This window comes from Oncorhynchus mykiss, chromosome 26 (genome assembly GCF_013265735.2).
Source record: "Oncorhynchus mykiss isolate Arlee chromosome 26, USDA_OmykA_1.1, whole genome shotgun sequence".
Classification (NCBI taxonomy): domain Eukaryota; kingdom Metazoa; phylum Chordata; class Actinopteri; order Salmoniformes; family Salmonidae; genus Oncorhynchus; species Oncorhynchus mykiss.
In genome coordinates this window covers 6,250,153-6,277,083 of record NC_048590.1, presented here as the reverse complement: position 1 = coordinate 6,277,083, position 26,931 = coordinate 6,250,153, and the positions used below count along the sequence as shown (strand labels likewise).

Genomic DNA, 26,931 nt, shown 5'->3' with positions numbered 1-26,931 from the left:
AAGCAGGCCCAAACCATGATGCTGCCACCACCATGTTTGACAGTGGGGATGGTGTGTTCAGCTGTGTTGCTTTTACGCCAAACATAACGTTTTGCATTGTTGCCAAAAAGTTCAATTTTGGTTTCATCTGACCAGAGCACCTTCTTCCACATGTTTGGTGTGTCTCCCAGGTGGCTTGTGGCAAACTTTAAACGACACTTTTTATGGATATCTTTAAGAAATGGCTTTCTTCTTGCCACTCTTCCATAAAGGCCAGATTTGTGCAATATACGACTGATTGTTGTCCTATGGACAGAGTCTCCCACCTCAGCTGTAGATCTCTGCAGTTCATCCAGAGTGATCATGAGCCTCTTGGCTGCATCTCTGATCAGTCTTCTCCTTGTATGAGCTGAAAGTTTAGAGGGACGGCCAGGTCTTGGTAGATTTGCAGTGGTCTGATACTCCTTCCATTTCAATATTATCGCTTGCACAGTGCTCCTTGGGATGTTTAAAGCTTGGGAAATCTTTTTGTATCCAAATCCAGCTTTAAACTTCTTCACAACAGTATCTCGGACCTGCCTGGTGTGTTCCTTGTTCTTCATGATGCTCTCTGCGCTTTTAACGGACCTCTGAGACTATCACAGTGCAGGTGCATTTATACGGAGACTTGATTACACACAGGTGGATTGTATTTATCATCATTAGTCATTTAGGTCAACATTGGATCATTCAGAGATCCTCACTGAACTTCTGGAGAGAGTTTGCTGCACTGAAAGTAAAGGGGCTGAATAATTTTGCACGCCCAATTTTTCAGTTTTTGATTTGTTAAAAAAGTTTTAAATATCCAATAAATGTTGTTCCACTTCATGATTGTGTCCCACTTGTTGTTGATTCTTCACAAAAAAATACAGTTTTATATCTTTATGTTTGAAGCCTGAAATGTGGCAAAAGGTCGCAAAGTTCAAGGGGGCCGAATACTTTCGTAAGGCACTGTATGGCTATAAATGTAGGAGGTATGGCTGGCTATAAATGTAGGAGGTATGGCTGGCTATAAAAGTAGGAGGTATGGCTGGCTATAAAAGTAGGAGGTATGGCTGGCTATAAAAGTAGGAGGTATGGCTGGCTATAAAAGTAGGAGGTATGGCTGGCTATAAAAGTAGGAAGTATGGCTGTAAAAGAGGAAGTATGGCTATAAAAGAGGAAGTATGGCTATAAAAGTAGGAAGTATGGCTGTAAAAGAGGAAGTATGGCTATAAAAGAGGAAGTATGGCTATAAAAGGAGGAAGTATGGCTATAAAAGTAGGAAGTATGGCTGTAAAAGGAGGAAGTATGGCTATAAAAGGAGGAAGTATGGCTATAAAAGGAGGAAGTATGGCTGTAAAAGGAGGAAGTATGGCTGTAAAAGGAGGAAGTATGGCTATAAAAGGAGGAAGTACGGCTATAAAAGGAGGAAGTATGGCTATAAAAGAGGAAGTATGGCTATAAAAGGAGGAAGTATGGCTATAAAAGGAGGAAGTATGGCTATAAAAGGAGGAAGTATGGCTATAAAAGGAGGAAGTGTGGCTATAAAAGGAGGAAGTATGGCTATAAAAGGAGGAAGTATGGCTATAAAAGGAGGAAGTGTGGCTATAAAAGAGGTTGACGGTGCTGAATAACAAACTTACTCATAAAAACAGCAGCTCTTTGAGTATTTCTCTAGTCGTGGTTTTAAAAGTTTTAAAATCTCACAGTATTATCAACTTTGCTGTTCTGAGGTTTCTTTTTACAGTCTGTGGCTTGAGGAAACTGTGCAGACACTGGTATTGACACTGGTAGCTATCTGATTGGCCAGCGGTAGGCCTGTAGGTGCACTTGATTTGCTCCCTGGGTCTGCCGGCTAGGTTCTACCTTTCAGACACAGGAAATGGTTCCAAAGGGGAACACTTTGCCTTCCCACCGCCAGGGCTGCTGAATCAGAGTTTTGTAGGCTATGGCTGTGAGTTTGTGTAGGTTATAACTGAATGAGGCGACGTATGGATTCAACAGCAGTAAAAGTCTAGGAGCATAATGTTCAAAGAAGTGGAGAGGTTTTGCATAATTGGGGGTATTGTCTAAAACAAAGGGAGGAAATGAACCAAACACAGAAACCTATTGTGGAATTGAACAAGACAGACGTGTGTGTGTGTGGGAGTGTGTGTACTTTATAGTATGACTATAAAGTAGGAGGTATGGCTATAAAGTAGAAGGTATGGCTATAAAGTAGGAAGTATGGCTATAAAGTAGGAAGTACTTCCTACTTTATAGCCATACCTCCTACTTTATAGCCATACCTCCCACTTTATAGCCATACCTCCTACGTGTGTGTGTGTGTGGTGTGGTGTGGTGTGGTGTGGTGTGGTGTGTGCGTGCCTGCACAGCGACAGTGTTTTCATATCTGGACCAGGTGCAGCAACATTTCATAAATAGTTCCCTCTCGTCAGGTATTTAAGGAATGTTCCAGGCTGCCTGTCAGCTCAGCCAGGTAAAGTCCTGATTCGTCTGTTTTATGACTTCAGTACAGGTATTGTTGAGCTGTTGGTACATTGAACTGTGCCGCCAGCAGTCAGAGCTCACCTTTGAAATGTACCGATTTATATATTGCAACTCATTTACAGTGACAGTGTTCTCTCACCCAAAGTTAAAGCCTCACATTTGATTGTTAAATGGGGTGTGTAATCTGATGGTGTGTTTTTTTTAGGAATACAACTGGACTGGTTCTGGAATCACTTTGGAATGGTTCAAGGTTCTAATCTAGATTGTAGAATGTAGGTCAGGTTGTTCTCTCACTGACACACTGCTAGACAGCAAACAGACCTAAAACCACTCGCTAATAACCTTATTGACCGACCAATGGTCAATACAGAGATTGTATCTGTACAGGTATGTATTGTTCAGGGATTGTATCTGTACAGGTATGTAATGTTCAGGGATTGTATCTGTTCAGGTATGTATTGTGCAGAGATTGTATCTGTACAGGTATGTATTGTGCAGAGATTGTATCTGTACAGGTATATATTGTACATTGATTGTGTCTGTACAGGTATGTATTGTGCATTGATTGAATCTGTACAGGTATGTAATGTGCAGAGATTGTATCTGTACAGGTATGTACAGGTATGTATTGTGCATTGATTGTATCTGTACAGGTATGTAATGTGCATTGATTGCCTACAGGCAAAATCACAGTTCCAGCCCCATATGCTGCTTAATGTATATGGCTGGGAGTCTCTCTCTGTCTCTCTCTGTCTATATATATATATATATAAGTTAGTTAGTTAAATATGATATAGTCATATGCTTAAAACAACTAAATACACCACCCTGAAACTGTCCTGCTCCCTAAAGCAGTTGGATCCCCTACTAGTTCATCAAGCTAACGCTCTCTGACATATCCTGGCTGTAAAGACCAGATAGAGGATGAAGCTTATTCATGTATTACTTAACATTACTGCCTTCCTGCCTGTTTCTTATTCCTCTGAGGTAGCTAATGCCTGGTGCTGCTGCACTGCAGAGGTTAGCATGACACGCTAACTGACCCTAACACGGTGTTGCTGCTCTACAGAGGTTAGCACGACACGCTAACTGACCCTAACACAGTGTTGCTGCTCTACAGAGGTTAGCACGACACGCTAACTGACCCTAACACGATGCTGCTACTCTACAGAGGTTAGCATGACACGCTAACTGACCCTAACACGATGCTGCTGCTCTACAGAGGTTAGCACGACACGCTAACTGACCCTAACACGGTGTTGCTGCTCTACAGAGGTTATCATGACACGCTAACTGACCCTAACACGATGCTGCTGCTCTACAGAGGTTAGCACGACACGCTAACTGACCCTAACACAGTGCTGCTGCTCTACAGAGGTTAGCACGACACGCTAACTGACCCTAACACGGTGTTGCTGCTCTACAAAGGTTAGCATGACACGCTAACTGACCCTAACACGGTGTTGCTGCTGTACTACAGATGTGAGCACGACAGGCTAACACATTCACAGCCATACACACGTCAAGGCCTCTACACATGTCAAGGCCTCTACAAACGTCAAGGCCTCTACACACGTCAAGGCCTCTACACACGTCAAGGCCTCTACACACGTCAAGGCCTCTACACACGTCAAGGCCTCTACACACGTCAAGGCCTCTACACACGTCAAGGCCTCTACACACGTCAAGGCCTCTACACACGTCAAGGCCTCTACACACGTCAAGGCCTCTACAAACGTCAAGGCCTCTACAAACGTCAAGGCCTCTACAAACATCAAGGCCTCTACAAACATCAAGGCCTCTACAAACATCAAGGCCTCTACAAACATCAAGGCCTCTACACACATCAAGGCCTCTACAAACATCAAGGCCTCTACACACATCAAGGCCTCTACAAACATCAAGGCCTCTACACACATCAAGGCCTCTACACACATCAAGGCCTCTACAAACATCAAGGCCTCTACAAACATCAAGGCCTCTACAAACATCAAGGCCTCTACAAACATCAAGGCCTCTACAAACATCAAGGCCTCTACAAACATCAAGGCCTCTACAAACATCAAGGCCTCTACACACATCAAGGCCTCTACAAACATCAAGGCCTCTACACACATCAAGGCCTCTACGAACATCAAGGCCTCTACGAACATCAAGGCCTCTACGAACATCAAGGCCTCTACACACATCAAGGCCTCTACAAACATCAAGGCCTCTACACACATCAAGGCCTCTACGAACATCAAGGCCTCTACGAACATCAAGGCCTCTACGAACATCAAGGCCTCTACAAACATCAAGGCCTCTACGAACATCAAGGCCTCTGCGAACATCAAGGCCTCTACAAACGTCAAGTCATTCATACGCGGAGCAGAGCTGTTGTGAAGAAAGTTGTCAAGAGAGTGAGTTTGTGTTGACACCTACCGTCAACCAATCATGTCAACGCAGAGTTTCCATTAGCCCAAAATAGCCGGCTTTTGTCTGATTACAATTCTTTTTTAAAGCCGATTTTAAAATAAAACTGTCACTGGGCCAACTGTTTGTGAAGAAGAAAATAACGTTTTTTAGCCTCTTCATTGATGGAAACACCAGTCATTGTAAATACATTTGCTTATCGGTCTATAGGGTAATTTGCATAATTTAGTGGAATGAAATTGACGCGTGTGCAGTATATTAGTACACCGTACAGACAGAGACTTCGAGTGGAAAATCCATCAGAAACCTCGAGAGCTGCTGTCGCTGTTTTTATCTTGCGGCGCTTTTAAAGATCAAACGCCAACGGAAGGCCGGCCTCATCAGCGCGTCACACCACTTTGCAATGAGCTGGAGTCATTTAGGAAACATTTTATACTTAATCGTTTGAAACCTGAACGTTTTAATTTATTTATTTATCCGTTGTTTTACCAGGTAATAGTTGACTGAGAACGCGTTCTCATTTGCAGCAACGACCTGGGGAATAGTTACAGGGGAGAGGAGGAGGAGGGGGATGAATGAACCAATTGGAAGCTGGGGATTATTAGGTGACCGTGATGGTTTGAGGACCAGATTGGGAATTCAGCCAGGACACCGGGGTTAACACCCCTACTCTTACGATAAGTGCCATGGGATCTTTAATGACCTCAGAGAGTCATTGATACATACTGAACGTGTCTTAGCTTGCTTCAGATTAGCCTATTAGATCTCATCTCTTTCTACATTTCGAACAGATTTTTCATCTGTCACATGAAACCGCTCGTATGTGCAGTGCCATTTTGACAACGGGAGTTTTCCTGCTAATTGCATTATGGAACGAACATTCCCGCTTGGTCTACTGCCTAGTGCGGCCTACTGCCTAGTGCGGCCTACTGCCTAGTGCGGCCTACTGCCTAGTGCGGCAGTATACTGCCTTGTGCGGCCTACTGCCTTGTGTGGCCTACTGTCTTGTGTGGCCTACTGCCTTGTGTGGGCTACTGCCTTGTGCGGCCTACTGCCTTGCTGCACTTATAATGTGAATAAATAATAGTTTATCAACATTTATGCTAAACACGACATGTTCTGATCTGTTGCATCAGACTCATTTGCTCTTTAACATGGTTGTTTCATGAATCCCAGGCCTTACTGGTTGTATGAATCTGGGATCTATCGTCCCACAACTGTCCCAGAGTCTGTTTTGTAAATAGGCTATTTATTTCTCGACAACCTGACCAATAGAATAGGTCAACTTTTCTACTATAGTATATTGACATAGGCTAGTGATTTTAGCTGTTCGTTACTCGTTTTGTTGACCTGAGGAAAAGTAAATCTGGACGGTTATTCTGACATGTTCAAAGGGCACATCAGAATTCAGTGAGAAGCACCACACATCGATGTGTCCTCGACATGCATGTTCTGTTAATACGAATTACCGTCATCTAAATGTGATTTCTGAGCACTGTGGGTGGACGCCCTGATCAGGTTACACACCCACCTTACGATGTGTCCTCGACTTGCATGTTCTGTTAATATGAATTACCTTCATCTAAATGTGATTTCTGAGCACTGTGGGTGGACGCCCTGATCAGGTTACACACCCACCTTACGATGTGTCCTCGACTTGCATGTTCTGTTAATATGAATTACCTTCATCTAAATGTGATTTCTGAGCACTGTGGGTGGACGCCCTGATCAGGTTACACACTCAATGCATATGGGTCTGGGGAATGTAAAATGTTGCTGGTGAAATGTCCGGCCCCACATTTTCCAAACATAAACCCTGATACGGAGCCCTCCGCATTGCTACGCAATTTGGGAGGTGCGTGGTGAGCTTGATTTTAGCATCTGGAGGGCTCTGTTATTGGGAGGTGCGTGGTGAGCTTGATTTTAGCATCTGGAGGGCTCTGCTATTGGGAGGTGCGTGGTGAGCTTGATTTTAGCATCTGGAGGGCTCTGCTATTGGGAGGTGCGTGGTGAGCTTGATTTTAGCATCTGAAGGCTTTGCTATTGGGAGGTGCGTGGTGAGCTTGATTTTAGCATCTGGAGGCTCTGCTATTGGGAGGTGCGTGGTGAGCTTGATTTTAGCATCTGGAGGGCTCTGTTATTGGGAGGTGCGTGGTGAGCTTGATTTTAGCATCTGGAGGCTCTGCTATTGGGAGGTGCGTGGTGAGCTTGATTTTAGCATCTGGAGGCTCTGCTATTGGGAGGTGCGTGGTGAGCTTGATTTTAGCATCTGGAGGCTCTGCTATTGGGAGGTGCGTGGTGAGCTTGATTTTAGCATCTGGAGGCTCTGCTATTGGGAGGTGCGTGGTGAGCTTGATTTTAGCATCTGGAGGCTCTGCTATTGGGAGGTTAAGTTGAGTTTGAGTTTATTTTTATTTTTACAGGGACAGTGCACATTAATCAACGTTTCTGTAAAAGTGCCGGTTTTAGCCAGCCGGCTAATTTTCAACCACAGTCCCTGGGCAGGTTATTAAAAACAATTACAATATAGACAATAGCAGCATAGGACAAGCAAGACATAGCAGCATAGAACAAGCAAGACATAGCAACATAGGACAAGCAAGACATAGCAACAGGACAAGCAAGACATAGCAACATAGGACAAGCAAGACATAGCAACATAGGACAAGCAAGACATAGCAACATAGGACAAGCAAGACATAGCAACATAGGACAAGCAAGACATAGCAACATAGGACAAGCAAGACATAGCAACAGGACAAGCAAGACATAGCAACATAGGACAAGCAAGACATAGCAACATAGAACAAGCAAGACATAGCAACAGGACAAGCAAGACATAGCAACATAGGACAAGCAAGACATAGCAACATAGGACAAGCAAGACATAGCAACATAGGACAAGCAAGACATAGCAACATAGGACAAGCAAGACATAGCAACATAGGACAAGCAAGACATAGCAACATAGGACAAGCAAGACATAGCATACAGACAGAGCAACATAAAATAAAAAGCAGCACGACAAGGTGCGTGGTGAGCTTGATTTTAGCATCTGGAGGCTCTGCTATTGGGAGGTGCGTGGTGAGCTTGATTTTAGCATCTGGAGGCTCTGCTATTGGGAGGTGCGTGGTGAGCTTGATTTTAGCATCTGGAGGCTCTGCTATTGGGAGGTGCGTGGTGAGCTTGATTTTAGCATCTGGAGGCTCTGCTATTGGGAGGTGCGTGGTGAGCTTGATTTTAGCATCTGGAGGCTCTGCTATTGGGAGGTGCGTGGTGAGCTTGATTTTAGCATCTGGAGGCTCTGCTATTGGGAGGTGCGTGGTGAGCTTGATTTTAGCATCTGGAGGCTCTGCTATTGCGTCACACCGTTCGTACGGAACCTCCGGATCACATTAACAGAGCAAACATGGTCTTCTAGTGTTAAGGCCAAGAAATAGTGTCTGGACATACAGAGAAACCAGACAGTGGGGACAGACAGTGTCTCAGTCCTGGTTCTCTAGAGGAGAGACGGACATGCAGTGTGGACATGCAGTGTGGACAGGCAGTGTGGACATGCAGTGGGGACAGGCAGTGGGGACAGGCAGTCCTGGTTCTCTAGAGGAGAGACGGACAGGCAGTGTGGACAGGCAGTGTGGACAGGCAGTGGGGACAGGCAGTGGGGACAGGCAGTGTCTCAGTCCTGGTTCTCTAGAGGAGAGACGGACAGGCAGTGTGGACAGGCAGTGGGGACAGGCAGTGGGGACAGGCAGTGGGGACAGGCAGTGTCTCAGTCCTGGTTCTCTAGAGGAGAGACGGACAGGCAGTGGGGACAGGCAGTGGGGACAGGCAGTGGGGACAGGCAGTGTCTCAGTCCTGGTTCTCTAGAGGAGAGACGGGCAGGCAGTGTGGACAGGCAGTGGGGACAGGCAGTGTGGACAGGCAGTGTCTCAGTCCTGGTTCTCTAGAGGAGAGACGGACATACAGACAGACCTGGTTCTCTGGAGGAGAGACAGACAGACAGACTGTCTTGGTTCTCTGGAGGAGAGACAGACAGGCAGTGTGGACAGGCAGTGTGGACAGGCAGTGTCTCAGTCCTGGTTCTCTAGAGGAGAGACGGACATACAGACAGACCTGGTTCTCTGGAGGAGAGACGGACATACAGACAGACCTGGTTCTCTGGAGGAGAGACAGACAGACAGACAGACTGTCTTGGTTCTCTAGAGAAGAGACGGACAGACTGTCCTGGTTCTCTAGAGGAGAGACGGACAGACAGACAGACAGACCCGGTTCTCTAGAGGAGGGACAGACAGACAGACCCGGTTCTCTAGAGGAGAGACAGACAGACAGACAGACAGACAGACAGACAGGCCTGGTTCTCTAGAGGAGAGACGGACGGACAGACAGACAGACCCGGTTCTCTAGAGGAGGGACAGACAGACAGACCCGGTTCTCTAGAGGACAGACAGACAGACAGACAGACAGACAGACAGACAGACAGACAGACAGACAGACAGACCCGGTTCTCTAGAGGAGAGACAGACAGACAGACAGACAGACCCGGTTCTCTAGAGGAGAGACAGACAGACAGACAGACAGACCTGGTTCTCTAGAGGAGAGACGGACCGACAGACAGACCCGGTTCTCTAGAGGAGAGACGGACAGACAGACAGACCTGGTTCTCTAGAGGAGAGACGGACAGACAGACCTGGTTCTCTAGAGGACAGACAGACAGACCTGGTTCTCTAGAGGAGAGACGGACAGACAGACCTGGTTCTCTAGAGGAGAGACGGACAGACAGACCTGGTTCTCTAGAGGAGAGACGGACAGACAGACCTGGTTCTCTAGAGGAGAGACGGACAGACAGACCTGGTTCTCTAGAGGAGAGACGGACAGACAGACCTGGTTCTCTAGAGGAGAGACGGACAGACAGACCTGGTTCTCTAGAGGAGAGACGGACAGACAGACCTGGTTCTCTAGAGGAGAGACGGACAGACAGACCTGGTTCTCTAGAGGAGAGACGGACAGACAGACCTGGTTCTCTAGAGGACAGACGGACAGACAGACCTGGTTCTCTAGAGGACAGACAGACAGACACAGACAGACAGACCTGGTTCTCTAGAAGAGAGACAGACAGACAGACCTGGTTCTCTAGAGGACAGACAGACAGACAGACAGACAGGCCTGGTTCTCTAGAGGACAGACAGACAGACAGACAGACAGACAGACAGACAGACCCGGTTCTCTAGAGGAGAGACAGACAGACAGACAGACAGACAGACAGACAGACAGACCTGGTTCTCTAGAGGAGAGACGGACCGACAGACAGACCCGGTTCTCTAGAGGAGAGACGGACAGACAGACAGACCTGGTTCTCTAGAGGAGAGACGGACAGACAGACCTGGTTCTCTAGAGGACAGACAGACAGACCTGGTTCTCTAGAGGAGAGACGGACAGACAGACCTGGTTCTCTAGAGGAGAGACGGACAGACAGACCTGGTTCTCTAGAGGAGAGACGGACAGACAGACCTGGTTCTCTAGAGGAGAGACGGACAGACAGACCTGGTTCTCTAGAGGAGAGACGGACAGACAGACCTGGTTCTCTAGAGGAGAGACGGACAGACAGACCTGGTTCTCTAGAGGAGAGACGGACAGACAGACCTGGTTCTCTAGAGGAGAGACGGACAGACAGACCTGGTTCTCTAGAGGAGAGACGGACAGACAGACCTGGTTCTCTAGAGGACAGACGGACAGACAGACCTGGTTCTCTAGAGGACAGACAGACAGACACAGACAGACAGACCTGGTTCTCTAGAAGAGAGACAGACAGACAGACCTGGTTCTCTAGAGGACAGACGGACAGACAGACCTGGTTCTCTAGAGGACAGACAGACAGACACAGACAGACAGACCTGGTTCTCTAGAAGAGAGACAGACAGACAGACCTGGTTCTCTAGAGGACAGACGGACAGACAGACCTGGTTCTCTAGAGGACAGACAGACAGACACAGACAGACAGACCTGGTTCTCTAGAAGAGAGACAGACAGACAGACCTGGTTCTCTAGAGGACAGACGGACAGACAGACCTGGTTCTCTAGAGGACAGACAGACAGACACAGACAGACAGACCTGGTTCTCTAGAAGAGAGACAGACAGACAGACCTGGTTCTCTAGAGGACAGACGGACAGACAGACCTGGTTCTCTAGAGGACAGACAGACAGACACAGACAGACAGACCTGGTTCTCTAGAAGAGAGACAGACAGACAGACCTGGTTCTCTAGAGGACAGACAGACAGACAGACAGACAGGCCTGGTTCTCTAGAGGACAGACAGACAGACAGACAGACAGACAGACAGACAGACAGACAGACAGACAGACAGACAGACAGACAGACAGACCTGGTTCTCTAGAGGAGAGACGGACATATGCTCCTATATATTACACTGTGTTCTCTGCCCATCTGACTGATGTGGTGTGGCTGTGTTGATAGACTACTGTAGCTTGTCTTATTTATCTCCATGTCTGTGTTTTTTAATGTTGTGGGCATGGATAACGTGTGTGTGTGTATGTGTGTACAGACAGATGTAATATCTATTATAGCAGGCTCCAGACAGAGGTAATGTGAAAGTGTGTGTGGGTGTGTGTGTGTGTGTGTGTGTGTGTGTGTGTGTGTGTGTGCGTGCTATATCTGGGTCCAGCCAGACTGAATGCTAAATCAAAGTGTATTGGCTGTGTACACTGTCTATCAGATGTTACAGCAGGTGCAGAGAAATGCTTCTAGATAGTTGGCTAGGAGATAGAAACAGGGAGACTGTCAGCGCCATCTTGTTCAAAAGGTCAGGTCTTTCTGTGTCTGTCAGCGCCATCTTGTTCAAAAGGTCAGGTCTTTCTGTGTCTGTCAGCGCCATCTTGTTCAAAAGGTCAGGTCTTTCTGTGTCTGTGCGCGCCATCTTGTTCAAAAGGTCAGGTCTTTCTGTGTCTGTCAGCGCCATCTTGTTCAAAAGGTCAGGTCTTTCTGTGTCTGTCAGCGCCATCTTGTTCAAAAGGTCAGGTCTTTCTGTGTCTGTCAGCGCCATCTGGTTCAAAAGGTCAGGTCTTTCTGTGTCTGTCAGCGCCATCTTGTTCAAAAGGTCAGGTCTTTCTGTGTCTGTGCGCGCCATCTTGTTCAAAAGGTCAGGTCTTTCTGTGTCTGTCAGCGCCATCTTGTTCAAAAGGTCAGGTCTTTCTGTGTCTGTCAGCGCCATCTTGTTCAAAAGGTCAGGTCTTTCTGTGTCTGTGCGCGCCATCTTGTTCAAAAGGTCAGGTCTTTCTGTGTCTGTCAGCGCCATCTTGTTCAAAAGGTCAGGTCTTTCTGTGTCTGTGCGCGCCATCTTGTTCAAAAGGTCAGGTCTTTCTGTGTCTGTGCGCCCGCCCCTGTTGAAAACAGCACAACAGTGATCTGCATAAAGGGTATTTTTCCAAGCAGATTACAGTTCAGATTAGGATTATCGGGACAGTGAATTTATTAGGAAGGATTTCATTTCTTTGAGGACAATAATCCTGATGACATTATTAGCTCAATGGCCCATTGCTGTCCGTCCTAATGTCTGTCTGTCTGTCCGTCTGTCCTAGCGTCCGTCCGTCTGTCCTAGCGTCCGTCCGTCTGTCCTAGCGGTCCGTCTGTCCTAGCGGTCCGTCTGTCCTAGCGGTCCGTCTGTCCGAGCGGTCCGTCTGTCCGAGCGGTCCGTCTGTCCGAGCGGTCCGTCTGTCCTAGCGGTCCGTCTGTCCTAGCGGTCCGTCTGTCCGAGCGGTCCGTCTGTCCGAGCGGTCCGTCTGTCCTAGCGGTCCGTCTGTCCTAGCGGTCCGTCTGTCCTAGCGGTCCGTCTGTCCGAGCGGTCCGTCTGTCCGAGCGGTCCGTCTGTCCGAGCGGTCCGTCTGTCCGAGCGGTCCGTCTGTCCTAGCGGTCCGTCTGTCCTAGCGGTCCGTCTGTCCTAGCGGTCCGTCTGTCCTAGCGGTCCGTCTGTCCTAGCGGTCCGTCTGTCCGAGCGGTCCGTCTGTCCGAGCGGTCCGTCTGTCCTAGCGGTCCGTCTGTCCTAGCGGTCCGTCTGTCCTAGCGGTCCGTCTGTCCTAGCGGTCCGTCTGTCCTAGCGGTCCGTCTGTCCTAGCGGTCCGTCTGTCCTAGCGGTCCGTCTGTCCTAGCGGTCCGTCTGTCCTAGCGGTCCGTCTGTCCTAGCGGTCCGTCTGTCCTAGCGGTGCGTCTGACTGCAGTTGCTCTAGCACTTTGTGTATTCACCTTTAATGTTCTTTAGTACAAGAACTAAGGCGAGAGGAAGAGGGGGCGAGAGGAAGAGGGAAGAGGGGGCGAGAGGAAGAGGGAAGAGGGGGCGAGAGGAAGAGGGGGCGAGAGGAAGAGGGAAGAGGGGGCGAGAGGAAGAGGGGGCGAGAGGAAGAGGGAAGAGGGGGCGAGAGGAAGAGGGAAGAGGGGGCGAGAGGAAGAGGGGGCGAGAGGTAGCGGGGGCGAGAGGTAGCGGGGGCGTAAGGAAAGAGAGTGAGGAGAGATTCAGTGAATGCATTAATCCAGCCAACTGAACTACTATTCTCTGAACCGGCTGTTGACAGATTTAGTGTGAAGGGTGTGTGAGTCCTGTAGTGTGTGAACGTGAGGAAGTGTGCATGCTTGCCAGATCTAACATGAGAGGTGTGTGTGTGTGCGGGTGCATTTGTGAGCGTGTGTATGAACAGGAACTGTGTGTGTGTGTGTTTTTTTTAAGAGGAGGAGCATGGTTTCCACACTGATTTGTCAGACCAGATCATGAAAGTTTAATAAGATGTCTAATTCTGCTCTTTCATCTTACCTAAGAATGTTTCCACTGCTCAGCCCTCTGCTGTGAGCTACAGGCATAATCAGCACTGTACGCTAGAGCCATAGACAGAACACACACACACACACACACACACACACACAGAACGCTGTGAGGAACAGACACACATAATCAGCACTGTACGCTAGAGCCATAGACAGAACACACTCTCTCTCACACACACACACACACACACACACACACACACACACACACACACACAAAACGCTGTGAGGAACAGACACACATAATCAGCACTGTACGCTAGAGCCATAGACAGAACACTCTCTCACACACACACACACACACACAGAACGCTGTGAGGAACAGACACACACCCAGAACGCTCCATATCGCTGGGAGGCAGATCAAAGCCATGAGATATGCCCGCAAATAACAGCAGCATTAGCTTCCTACTGTTACACATTATAACGAACAGAAGAGTTCACTCCTACCGGCTTCTGGACATTCCCTGCTTGGATAAACACACACACACACACATATATATACACACACACACACACACACACACCAGAGGAGGCTGGTGGGAGGAGCTATAGGAGGACAGGCTCATTATAATGGAGTAAATGGAACTTTATCAAACACACCAAACATATGGACTCTGTTCCATTCCAGCCATTACAATGAGCCCGTCCTCCTTTAACTAACACACACCACTGTACATGTCCTGTTGGAGACCTGCTAGTGTAGATCTATGTCCTGCTAGGATATATCTATGTCCTGCTAGGATACCTGCTAGTGTAGATCTATGTCCTGCTAGTGTAGATCTATGTTCTGCTAGGATACCGCCTAGTATAGATCTATGTCCTGCTAGGATACCTGCTAGTATAGATCTATGTCCTGCTAGGATACCGCCTAGTATAGATCTATGTCCTCCTAGGATACCTGCTAGTATAGATCTATGTCCTGCTAGGATACCTGCTAGTATAGATCTATGTCCTGCTAGGATACCGCCTAGTATAGATCTATGTCCTGCTAGGATACCTGCTAGTATAGATCTATGTCCTCCTAGTATACCTGCTAGTATAGATCTATGTCCTGCTAGGATACCTGCTAGTATAGATCTATGTCCTCCTAGTATACCTGCTAGTATAGATCTATGTCCTCCTAGTATACCTGCTAGTATAGATCTATGTCCTCCTAGGATACCTGCTAGTATAGATCTATGTCCTGATAGGATACCTCCTAGTGTAGATCTATGTCCTGATAGGATACCTGCTAGTATAGATCTATGTCCTGATATATCTACACTAGGAGGTATCCTATGTCCTGCTAGGATACCTGCTAGTATAGATCTATGTCCTGATAGGATACCTCCAAGTATAGATCTATGTCCTGCTAGGATACCTGCTAGTATAGATCTATGTCCTGCTGGGAAACCTGCTAGTATAGATCTATGTCCTGTTAGGATACCTCCTAGTATAGATCTATGTCCTGAAAGGATACCTCCTAGTATAGATCTATGTCCTGCTAGGATACCCCCTAGTATAGATCTATGTCCTCCTAGTATAGATCTATGTCCTGCTAGGATACCTCCTAGGATAGATCTATGTCCTGCTAGTATAGATCTATGTCCTGCTAGGATACCTCCTAGTATAGATCTATGTCCTCCTAGTATAGATCTATGTCCTGCTAGGATACCTCCTAGGATAGATCTATGTCCTCCTAGGATAGATCTATGTCCTGCTAGGATACCTCCTAGTATAGATCTATGTCCTCCTAGGATAGATCTATGTCCTGCTAGGATACCTCCTAGGATAGATCTATGTCCTGCTAGGATACCTCCTAGTATAGATCTATGTCCTGCTAGGATACCTTCTAGTATAGATCTATGTCCTGCCAGGATACCTCCTAGTATAGATCTATGTCCTCCTAGTATAGATATGTCCTGCTAGTATAGATCTATGTCCTGCTAGGGTACCACCTAGTATAGATCTATGTCCTCCTAGTATAGATCTATGTCCTGCTAGGATTCCACCTAGTATAGATATATGTCCTCCTAGTATAGATCTATGTCCTGCTAGGATACCTCCTAGTATAGATCTATGTCCTCCTAGTATAGATCTATGTCCTGCTAGGATACCTCCTAGTGTAGATCTATGTCCTGCTAGTATAGATCTATGTCCTGCTAGGATACCTCCTAGTATAGATCTATGTCCTGAAAGGATACCTCCTAGTATAGATCTATGTCCTGCTAGGATACCCCCTAGTATAGATCTATGTCCTCCTAGGATACCTGCTAGTATAGATCTATGTCCTGCTAGGATACCTGCTAGTATAGATCTATGTCCTGCTAGGATACCGCCTAGTATAGATCTATGTCCTGCTAGGATACCTGCTAGTATAGATCTATGTCCTCCTAGTATACCTGCTAGTATAGATCTATGTCCTGCTAGGATACCTGCTAGTATAGATCTATGTCCTCCTAGTATACCTGCTAGTATAGATCTATGTCCTCCTAGTATACCTGCTAGTATAGATCTATGTCCTCCTAGGATACCTGCTAGTATAGATCTATGTCCTGATAGGATACCTCCTAGTGTAGATCTATGTCCTGATAGGATACCTGCTAGTATAGATCTATGTCCTGATATATCTACACTAGGAGGTATCCTATGTCCTGCTAGGATACCTGCTAGTATAGATCTATGTCCTGATAGGATACCTCCAAGTATAGATCTATGTCCTGCTAGGATACCTGCTAGTATAGATCTATGTCCTGCTGGGAAACCTGCTAGTATAGATCTATGTCCTGTTAGGATACCTCCTAGTATAGATCTATGTCCTGAAAGGATACCTCCTAGTATAGATCTATGTCCTGCTAGGATACCCCCTAGTATAGATCTATGTCCTCCTAGTATAGATCTATGTCCTGCTAGGATACCTCCTAGGATAGATCTATGTCCTGCTAGTATAGATCTATGTCCTGCTAGGATACCTCCTAGTATAGATCTATGTCCTCCTAGTATAGATCTATGTCCTGCTAGGATACCTCCTAGGATAGATCTATGTCCTCCTAGGATAGATCTATGTCCTGCTAGGATACCTCCTAGTATAGATCTATGTCCTCCTAGGATAGATCTATGTCCTGCTAGGATACCTCCTAGGATAGATCTATGTCCTGCTAGGATACCTCCTAGTATAGATCTATGTCCTGCTAGGATACCTTCTAGTATAGATCTATGTCCTGCCAGGATACCTCCTAGTATAGATCTATGTCCTCCTAGTATAGATATGTCCTGCTAGTATAGATCTATGTCCTGCTAGGGTACCACCTAGTATAGATCTATGTCCTCCTAGTATAGATCTATGTCCTGCTAGGATTCCACCTAGTATAGATATATGTCCTCCTAGTATAGATCTATGTCCTGCTAGGATACCTCCTAGTATAGATCTATGTCCTCCTAGTATAGATCTATGTCCTGCTAGGATACCTCCTAGTGTAGATCTATGTCCTGCTAGTATAGATCTATGTCCTGCTAGGATACCTCCTAGTATAGATCTATGTCCTGCTAGGATAGATCTATGTCCTCCTAGTATAGATCTATGTCCTCCTAGTACAGATATATGTCCTGCTAGTACAGATCTATGTCCTGCTAGTATAGATCTATGTCCTGCTAGGATAGATCTATGTCCTCCTAGTATAGATCTATGACCTCCTAGTACAGATATATGTCCTGCTAGTACAGATCTATGTCCTGCTAGTATAGATCTATGTCCTGCTAGGATACCTTAGTAGGGATGGAATATGAAAACATCACTGCTGCCTTGTGGAGCGATGCCTATCGCCCTCTGGGTACTTATCAATAAAGCTGTGCTGAAATAGAATGAACGTGTGTGTGTGTGTGTGTGTGTGTGTGTGTGTGTGCACTCTCTCCCACATGGAGTCCTACAGGTTCCACACACACACACACACAACCACACTACAATCACATGCTGCATTTTACATTGGTTTGATTTCCTGGTTTGAATTTTTTTTAAATCAAGTATGTAAACATAACCACAGAGAGTATGGTAACAGGAAGGGATGGAAAGATGGTGTTGTATTGTGGCAGGACCAGGTGAGGATGGACGGACGGACTGGCTGGCTGACTGACTGACTGGCTGACTCTGCACTGCATGTTCAGCCTGTGTGTTTACTGAACACTGACTGTCTACTGGGAGATGGGAGCGTGGCCACACCCACACACATCTTGCTTTCTGCATTTGTGTGTCAACACCCCCTTCCCCCCTCCCTTCCCCCCCCACCCACACACATGTACAGAGCCCTCTGAGAATAGGACAGGAGGAGAGAAGAAGAGAAGAGACTGGTCTGTCTGCCAGGAGGTAGATCCTATTGGCTGTTTCTAGCTCACTCTGACAGACAGGAAATGACTCATATCTGTTTCAATGATATTGTCACTTTACTGCCACTTTGTCCTTTATAACATCCCATCTAGTGTTGACCAAGCCTGTAGTCCTTTATAACATCCCATCTAGTGTTGACCAAGCCTGTAGTCCTTTATAACATCTAGTGTTGACCAAGCCTGTAGTCCTTTATAACATCACATCTAGTGTTGACCAAGCCTGTAGTCCTTTATAACATCTCATCTAGTGTTGACCAAGCCTGTAGTCCTTTATAACATCTAGTGTTGACCAAGCCTGTAGTCCTTTATAACATCCCATCTAGTGTTGACCAAGCCTGTAGTCCTTTATAACATCTAGTGATGACCAAGCCTGTAGTCCTTTATAACATCTCATCTAGTGTTGACCAAGCCTGTAGTCCTTTATAACATCTCATCTAGTGTTGACCAAGCCTGTAGTCCTTTATAACATCTAGTGTTGACCAAGCCTGTAGTCCTTTATAACATCTCATCTAGTGTTGACCAAGCCTGTAGTCCTTTATAACATCTAGTGTTGACCAAGCCTGTAGTCCTTTATAACATCCCATTTAGTGTTGACCAAGCCTGTAGTCCTTTATAACATCTAGTGTTGACCAAGCCTGTAGTCCTTTATAACATCTCATCTAGTGTTGACCAAGCCTGTAGTCCTTTATAACATCTCATCTAGTGTTGACCAAGCCTGTGGTCCTTTATAACATCTAGTGTTGACCAAGCCTGTAGTCCTTTATAACATCTCATCTAGTGTTGACCAAGTCTGTAGTCCTTTATAACATCTCATCTAGTGTTGACCAAGCCTGTGGTCCTTTATAACATCTAGTGTTGACCAAGCCTGTAGTCCTTTATAACATCTCATCTAGTGTTGACCAAGCCTGTAGTCCTTTATAACATCTAGTGTTGACCAAGCCTGTAGTCCTTTATAACATCACATCTACTGTTGACCAAGCCTGTAGTCCTTTATAACATCTAGTGTTGACCAAGCCTGTAGTCCTTTATAACATCTCATCTAGTGTTGACCAAGCCTGTAGTCCTTTATAACATCCCATCTAGTGTTGACCAAGCCTGTAGTCCTTTATAACATCTAGTGTTGACCAAGCCTGTAGTCCTTTATAACATCCCATCTAGTGTTGACCAAGCCTGTAGTCCTTTATAACATCCCATCTAGTGTTGACCAAGCCTGCAGTCCTTTATAACATCCCATCTACTGTTGACCAAGCCTGTAGTCCTTTATAACATCTCATCTAGTGTTGACCAAGCCTGTAGTCCTTTATAACATCTAGTGTTGACCAAGCCTGTGGTCCTTTATAACATCCCATCTAGTGTTGACCAAGCCTGTAGTCCTTTATAACATCCCATCTAGTGTTGACCAAGCCTGTAGTCCTTTATAACATCTCATCTAGTGTTGACCAAGCCTGTAGTCCTTTATAACATCTAGTGATGACCAAGCCTGTAGTCCTTTATAACATCTCATCTACTGTTGACCAAGCCTGTAGTCCTTTATAACATCTAGTGTTGACCAAGCCTGTAGTCCTTTATAACATCTCATCTAGTGTTGACCAAGCCTGTAGTCCTTTATAACATCCCATCTAGTGTTGACCAAGCCTGTAGTCCTTTATAACATCTAGTGTTGACCAAGCCTGTAGTCCTTTATAACATCCCATCTAGTGTTGACCAAGCCTGTAGTCCTTTATAACATCCCATCTAGTGTTGACCAAGCCTGCAGTCCTTTATAACATCCCATCTACTGTTGACCAAGCCTGTAGTCCTTTATAACATCTCATCTAGTGTTGACCAAGCCTGTAGTCCTTTATAACATCTAGTGTTGACCAAGCCTGTGGTCCTTTATAACATCCCATCTAGTGTTGACCAAGCCTGTAGTCCTTTATAACATCCCATCTAGTGTTGACCAAGCCTGTAGTCCTTTATAACATCTCATCTAGTGATGACCAAGCCTGTAGTCCTTTATAACATCTCATCTAGTGTTGACCAAGCCTGTAGTCCTTTATAACATCTCATCTAGTGATGACCAAGCCTGTAGTCCTTTATAACATCTCATCTAGTGTTGACCAAGCCTGTAGTCCTTTATAACATCTAGTGATGACCAAGCCTGTAGTCCTTTATAACATCTCATCTAGTGTTGACCAAGCCTGTAGTCCTTTATAACATCTAGTGTTGACCAAGCCTGTAGTCCTTTATAACATCGCATCTAGTGTTGACCAAGCCTGTAGTCCTTTATAACATCCCATCAATTGTTGACCAAGCCTGTGGTCCTTTATGACATCCCATCTAGTGTTGACCAAGCCTGTAGTCCTTTATAACATCCCATCTACTGTTGACCAAGCCTGTAGTCCTTTATAACATCTAGTGTTGACCAAGCCTGTAGTCCTTTATAACATCTCATCTAGTGTTGACCAAGCCTGTAGTCCTTTATAACATCACATCTACTGTTGACCAAGCCTGTAGTCCTTTATAACATCTAGTGTTGACCAAGCCTGTAGTCCTTTATAACATCTCATCTTGTGTTGACTAAGCCTGTAGTCCTTTATAACATCTCATCTAGTGTTGACCAAGCCTGTAGTCCTTTATAACATCTAGTGTTGACCAAGCCTGTAGTCCTTTATAACATCTCATCTAGTGTTGACCAAGCCTGTAGTCCTTTATAACATCCCATCTAGTGTTGACCAAGCCTGTAGTCCTTTATAACATCTAGTGTTGACCAAGCCTGTAGTCCTTTATAACATCCCATCTAGTGTTGACCAAGCCTGTAGTCCTTTATAACATCCCATCTAGTGTTGACCAAGCCTGCAGTCCTTTATAACATCCCATCTACTGTTGACCAAGCCTGTAGTCCTTTATAACATCTCATCTAGTGTTGACCAAGCCTGTAGTCCTTTATAACATCTAGTGTTGACCAAGCCTGTGGTCCTTTATAACATCCCATCTAGTGTTGACCAAGCCTGTAGTCCTTTATAACATCTAGTGTTGACCAAGCCTGTGGTCCTTTATAACATCCCATCTAGTGTTGACCAAGCCTGTAGTCCTTTATAACATCCCATCTAGTGTTGACCAAGCCTGTAGTCCTTTATAACATCCCATCTAGTGTTGACCAAGCCTGTAGTCCTTTATAACATCCCATCTAGTGTTGACCAAGCCTGTAGTCCTTTATAACATCCCATCTAGTGTTGACCAAGCCTGTAGTCCTTTATAACATCCCATCTAGTGTTGACCAAGCCTGTAGTCCTTTATAACATCCCATCTAGTGTTGACCAAGCCTGTAGTCCTTTATAACATCCCATCTACTGTTGACCAAGCCTGTAGTCCTTTATAACATCTCATCTAGTGTTGACCAAGCCTGTAGTCCTTTATAACATCTAGTGTTGACCAAGCCTGTAGTCCTTTATAACATCTCATCTAGTGTTGACCAAGCCTGTAGTCCTTTATAACATCTCATCTAGTGTTGACCAAGCCTGTAGTCCTTTATAACATCCCATCTAGTGTTGACCAAGCCTGTAGTCCTTTATAACATCCCATCTAGTGTTGACCAAGCCTGTAGTCCTTTATAACATCCCATCTAGTGTTGACCAAGCCTGTAGTCCTTTATAACATCCCATCTAGTGTTGACCAAGCCTGTAGTCCTTTATAACATCCCATCTAGTGTTGACCAAGCCTGTAGTCCTTTATAACATCCCATCTAGTGTTGACCAAGCCTGTAGTCCTTTATAACATCCCATCTACTGTTGACCAAGCCTGTAGTCCTTTATAACATCTCATCTAGTGTTGACCAAGCCTGTAGTCCTTTATAACATCTAGTGTTGACCAAGCCTGTAGTCCTTTATAACATCTCATCTAGTGTTGACCAAGCCTGTAGTCCTTTATAACATCTCATCTAGTGTTGACCAAGCCTGTGGTCCTTTATAACATCTAGTGTTGACCAAGCCTGTAGTCCTTTATAACATCTCATCTAGTGTTGACCAAGCCTGTAGTCCTTTATAACATCTAGTGTTGACCAAGCCTGTAGTCCTTTATAACATCGCATCTAGTGTTGACCAAGCCTGTAGTCCTTTATAACATCCCATCAATTGTTGACCAAGCCTGTGGTCCTTTATGACATCCCATCTAGTGTTGACCAAGCCTGTAGTCCTTTATAACATCCCATCTACTGTTGACCAAGCCTGTAGTCCTTTATAACATCTAGTGTTGACCAAGCCTGTAGTCCTTTATAACATCTCATCTAGTGTTGACTAAGCCTGTAGTCCTTTATAACATCTCATCTAGTGTTGACCAAGCCTGTAGTCCTTTATAACATCACATCTACTGTTGACCAAGCCTGTAGTCCTTTATAACATCTAGTGTTGACCAAGCCTGTAGTCCTTTATAACATCTCATCTAGTGTTGACTAAGCCTGTAGTCCTTTATAACATCTCATCTAGTGTTGACCAAGCCTGTAGTCCTTTATAACATCTAGTGTTGACCAAGCCTGTAGTCCTTTATAACATCTCATCTAGTGTTGACCAAGCCTGTAGTCCTTTATAACATCCCATCTAGTGTTGACCAAGCCTGTAGTCCTTTATAACATCTAGTGTTGACCAAGCCTGTAGTCCTTTATAACATCCCATCTAGTGTTGACCAAGCCTGTAGTCCTTTATAACATCTAGTGTTGACCAAGCCTGTAGTCCTTTATAACATCTAGTGTTGACCAAGCCTGTAGTCCTTTATAACATCAAGTGTTGACCAAGCCTGTAGTCCTTTATAACATCTCATCTAGTGTTGACCAAGCCTGTAGTCCTTTATAACATCTCATCTAGTGTTGACCAAGCCTGTAGTCCTTTATAACATCTCATCTAGTGTTGACCAAGCCTGTAGTCCTTTATAACATCTCATCTAGTGTTGACCAAGCCTGTAGTCCTTTATAACATCTAGTGTTGACCAAGCCTGTAGTCCTTTATAACATCTAGTGTTGACCAAGCCTGTAGTCCTTTATAACATCTCATCTAGTGTTGACCAAGCCTGTAGTCCTTTATAACATCTAGTGTTGACCAAGCCTGTAGTCCTTTATAACATCTAGTGTTGACCAAGCCTGTAGTCCTTTATAACATCTCATCTAGTGTTGACCAAGCCTGTAGTCCTTTATAACATCCCATCTAGTGTTGACCAAGCCTGTAGTCCTTTATAACATCAAGTGTTGACCAAGCCTGTAGTCCTTTATAACATCTCATCTAGTGATGACCAAGCCTGTAGTCCTTTTTAACATCTCATCTAGTGTTGACCAAGCCTGTAGTCCTTTATAACATCTAGTGTTGACCAAGCCTGTAGTCCTTTATAACATCTCATCTTGTGTTGACTAAGCCTGTAGTCCTTTATAACATCTCATCTAGTGTTGACCAAGCCTGTAGTCCTTTATAACATCTAGTGTTGACCAAGCCTGTAGTCCTTTATAACATCTCATCTAGTGTTGACCAAGCCTGTAGTCCTTTATAACATCTCATCTAGTGTTGACCAAGCCTGTAGTCCTTTATAACATCTCATCTAGTGATGACCAAGCCTTTAGTCCTTTATAACATCTCATCTAGTGTTGACCAAGCCTGTAGTCCTTTATAACATCTAGTGATGACCAAGCCTGTAGTCCTTTATAACATCTCATCTACTGTTGACCAAGCCTGTAGTCCTTTATAACATCTAGTGTTGACCAAGCCTGTAGTCCTTTATAACATCTCATCTAGTGTTGACCAAGCCTGTAGTCCTTTATAACATCCCATCTAGTGTTGACCAAGCCTGTAGTCCTTTATAACATCTAGTGTTGACCAAGCCTGTAGTCCTTTATAACATCCCATCTAGTGTTGACCAAGCCTGTAGTCCTTTATAACATCCCATCTAGTGTTGACCAAGCCTGCAGTCCTTTATAACATCCCATCTACTGTTGACCAAGCCTGTAGTCCTTTATAACATCTAGTGTTGACCAAGCCTGTGGTCCTTTATAACATCCCATCTAGTGTTGACCAAGCCTGTAGTCCTTTATAACATCTCATCTAGTGTTGACCAAGCCTGTAGTCCTTTATAACATCTAGTGATGACCAAGCCTGTAGTCCTTTATAACATCTCATCTAGTGTTGACCAAGCCTGTAGTCCTTTATAACATCTAGTGTTGACCAAGCCTGTAGTCCTTTATAACATCGCATCTAGTGTTGACCAAGCCTGTAGTCCTTTATAACATCCCATCAATTGTTGACCAAGCCTGTGGTCCTTTATGACATCCCATCTAGTGTTGACCAAGCCTGTAGTCCTTTATAACATCCCATCTACTGTTGACCAAGCCTGTAGTCCTTTATAACATCTAGTGTTGACCAAGCCTGTAGTCCTTTATAACATCTCATCTAGTGTTGACTAAGCCTGTAGTCCTTTATAACATCTCATCTAGTGTTGACCAAGCCTGTAGTCCTTTATAACATCACATCTACTGTTGACCAAGCCTGTAGTCCTTTATAACATCTAGTGTTGACCAAGCCTGTAGTCCTTTATAACATCTCATCTAGTGTTGACCAAGCCTGTAGTCCTTTATAACATCCCATCTAGTGTTGACCAAGCCTGTAGTCCTTTATAACATCTAGTGTTGACCAAGCCTGTAGTCCTTTATAACATCTAGTGTTGACCAAGCCTGTAGTCCTTTATAACATCTCATCTAGTGTTGACCAAGCCTGTAGTCCTTTATAACATCCCATCTAGTGTTGACCAAGCCTGTAGTCCTTTATAACATCTAGTGTTGACCAAGCCTGTAGTCCTTTATAACATCCCATCTAGTGTTGACCAAGCCTGTAGTCCTTTATAACATCCCATCTAGTGTTGACCAAGCCTGCAGTCCTTTATAACATCCCATCTACTGTTGACCAAGCCTGTAGTCCTTTATAACATCTCATCTAGTGTTGACCAAGCCTGTAGTCCTTTATAACATCTAGTGTTGACCAAGCCTGTGGTCCTTTATAACATCCCATCTAGTGTTGACCAAGCCTGTAGTCCTTTATAACATCTAGTGTTGACCAAGCCTGTGGTCCTTTATAACATCCCATCTAGTGTTGACCAAGCCTGTAGTCCTTTATAACATCCCATCTAGTGTTGACCAAGCCTGTAGTCCTTTATAACATCCCATCTAGTGTTGACCAAGCCTGTAGTCCTTTATAACATCCCATCTAGTGTTGACCAAGCCTGTAGTCCTTTATAACATCCCATCTAGTGTTGACCAAGCCTGTAGTCCTTTATAACATCCCATCTAGTGTTGACCAAGCCTGTAGTCCTTTATAACATCCCATCTAGTGTTGACCAAGCCTGTAGTCCTTTATAACATCCCATCTACTGTTGACCAAGCCTGTAGTCCTTTATAACATCTCATCTAGTGTTGACCAAGCCTGTAGTCCTTTATAACATCTAGTGTTGACCAAGCCTGTAGTCCTTTATAACATCTCATCTAGTGTTGACCAAGCCTGTAGTCCTTTATAACATCTCATCTAGTGTTGACCAAGCCTGTGGTCCTTTATAACATCTAGTGTTGACCAAGCCTGTAGTCCTTTATAACATCTCATCTAGTGTTGACCAAGCCTGTAGTCCTTTATAACATCTAGTGTTGACCAAGCCTGTAGTCCTTTATAACATCGCATCTAGTGTTGACCAAGCCTGTAGTCCTTTATAACATCCCATCAATTGTTGACCAAGCCTGTGGTCCTTTATGACATCCCATCTAGTGTTGACCAAGCCTGTAGTCCTTTATAACATCCCATCTACTGTTGACCAAGACTGTAGTCCTTTATAACATCTAGTGTTGACCAAGCCTGTAGTCCTTTATAACATCTCATCTAGTGTTGACTAAGCCTGTAGTCCTTTATAACATCTCATCTAGTGTTGACCAAGCCTGTAGTCCTTTATAACATCACATCTACTGTTGACCAAGCCTGTAGTCCTTTATAACATCTAGTGTTGACCAAGCCTGTAGTCCTTTATAACATCTCATCTAGTGTTGACTAAGCCTGTAGTCCTTTATAACATCTCATCTAGTGTTGACCAAGCCTGTAGTCCTTTATAACATCTAGTGTTGACCAAGCCTGTAGTCCTTTATAACATCTCATCTAGTGTTGACCAAGCCTGTAGTCCTTTATAACATCCCATCTAGTGTTGACCAAGCCTGTAGTCCTTTATAACATCTAGTGTTGACCAAGCCTGTAGTCCTTTATAACATCCCATCTAGTGTTGACCAAGCCTGTAGTCCTTTATAACATCTAGTGTTGACCAAGCCTGTAGTCCTTTATAACATCTAGTGTTGACCAAGCCTGTAGTCCTTTATAACATCAAGTGTTGACCAAGCCTGTAGTCCTTTATAACATCTCATCTAGTGTTGACCAAGCCTGTAGTCCTTTATAACATCCCATCTAGTGTTGACCAAGCCTGTAGTCCTTTATAACATCCCATCTAGTGTTGACCAAGCCTGTAGTCCTTTATAACATCTCATCTAGTGTTGACCAAGCCTGTAGTCCTTTATAACATCTCATCTAGTGTTGACCAAGCCTGTAGTCCTTTATAACATCTAGTGTTGACCAAGCCTGTAGTCCTTTATAACATCTAGTGTTGACCAAGCCTGTAGTCCTTTATAACATCTCATCTAGTGTTGACCAAGCCTGTAGTCCTTTATAACATCTAGTGTTGACCAAGCCTGTAGTCCTTTATAACATCTAGTGTTGACCAAGCCTGTAGTCCTTTATAACATCTCATCTAGTGTTGACCAAGCCTGTAGTCCTTTATAACATCCCATCTAGTGTTGACC

General features: G+C 45.0%; 1 protein-coding gene across 4 annotated transcripts in view; it reads left to right on the top strand.

Moving 5' to 3' along the window:
* The window catches only part of LOC118944399 (homer protein homolog 2-like), a 152,679-nt gene that overhangs the window by 21,143 nt on the left and 104,605 nt on the right, over window positions 1-26,931 (top strand). The gene's annotated exons all lie outside the window — the stretch shown is intronic.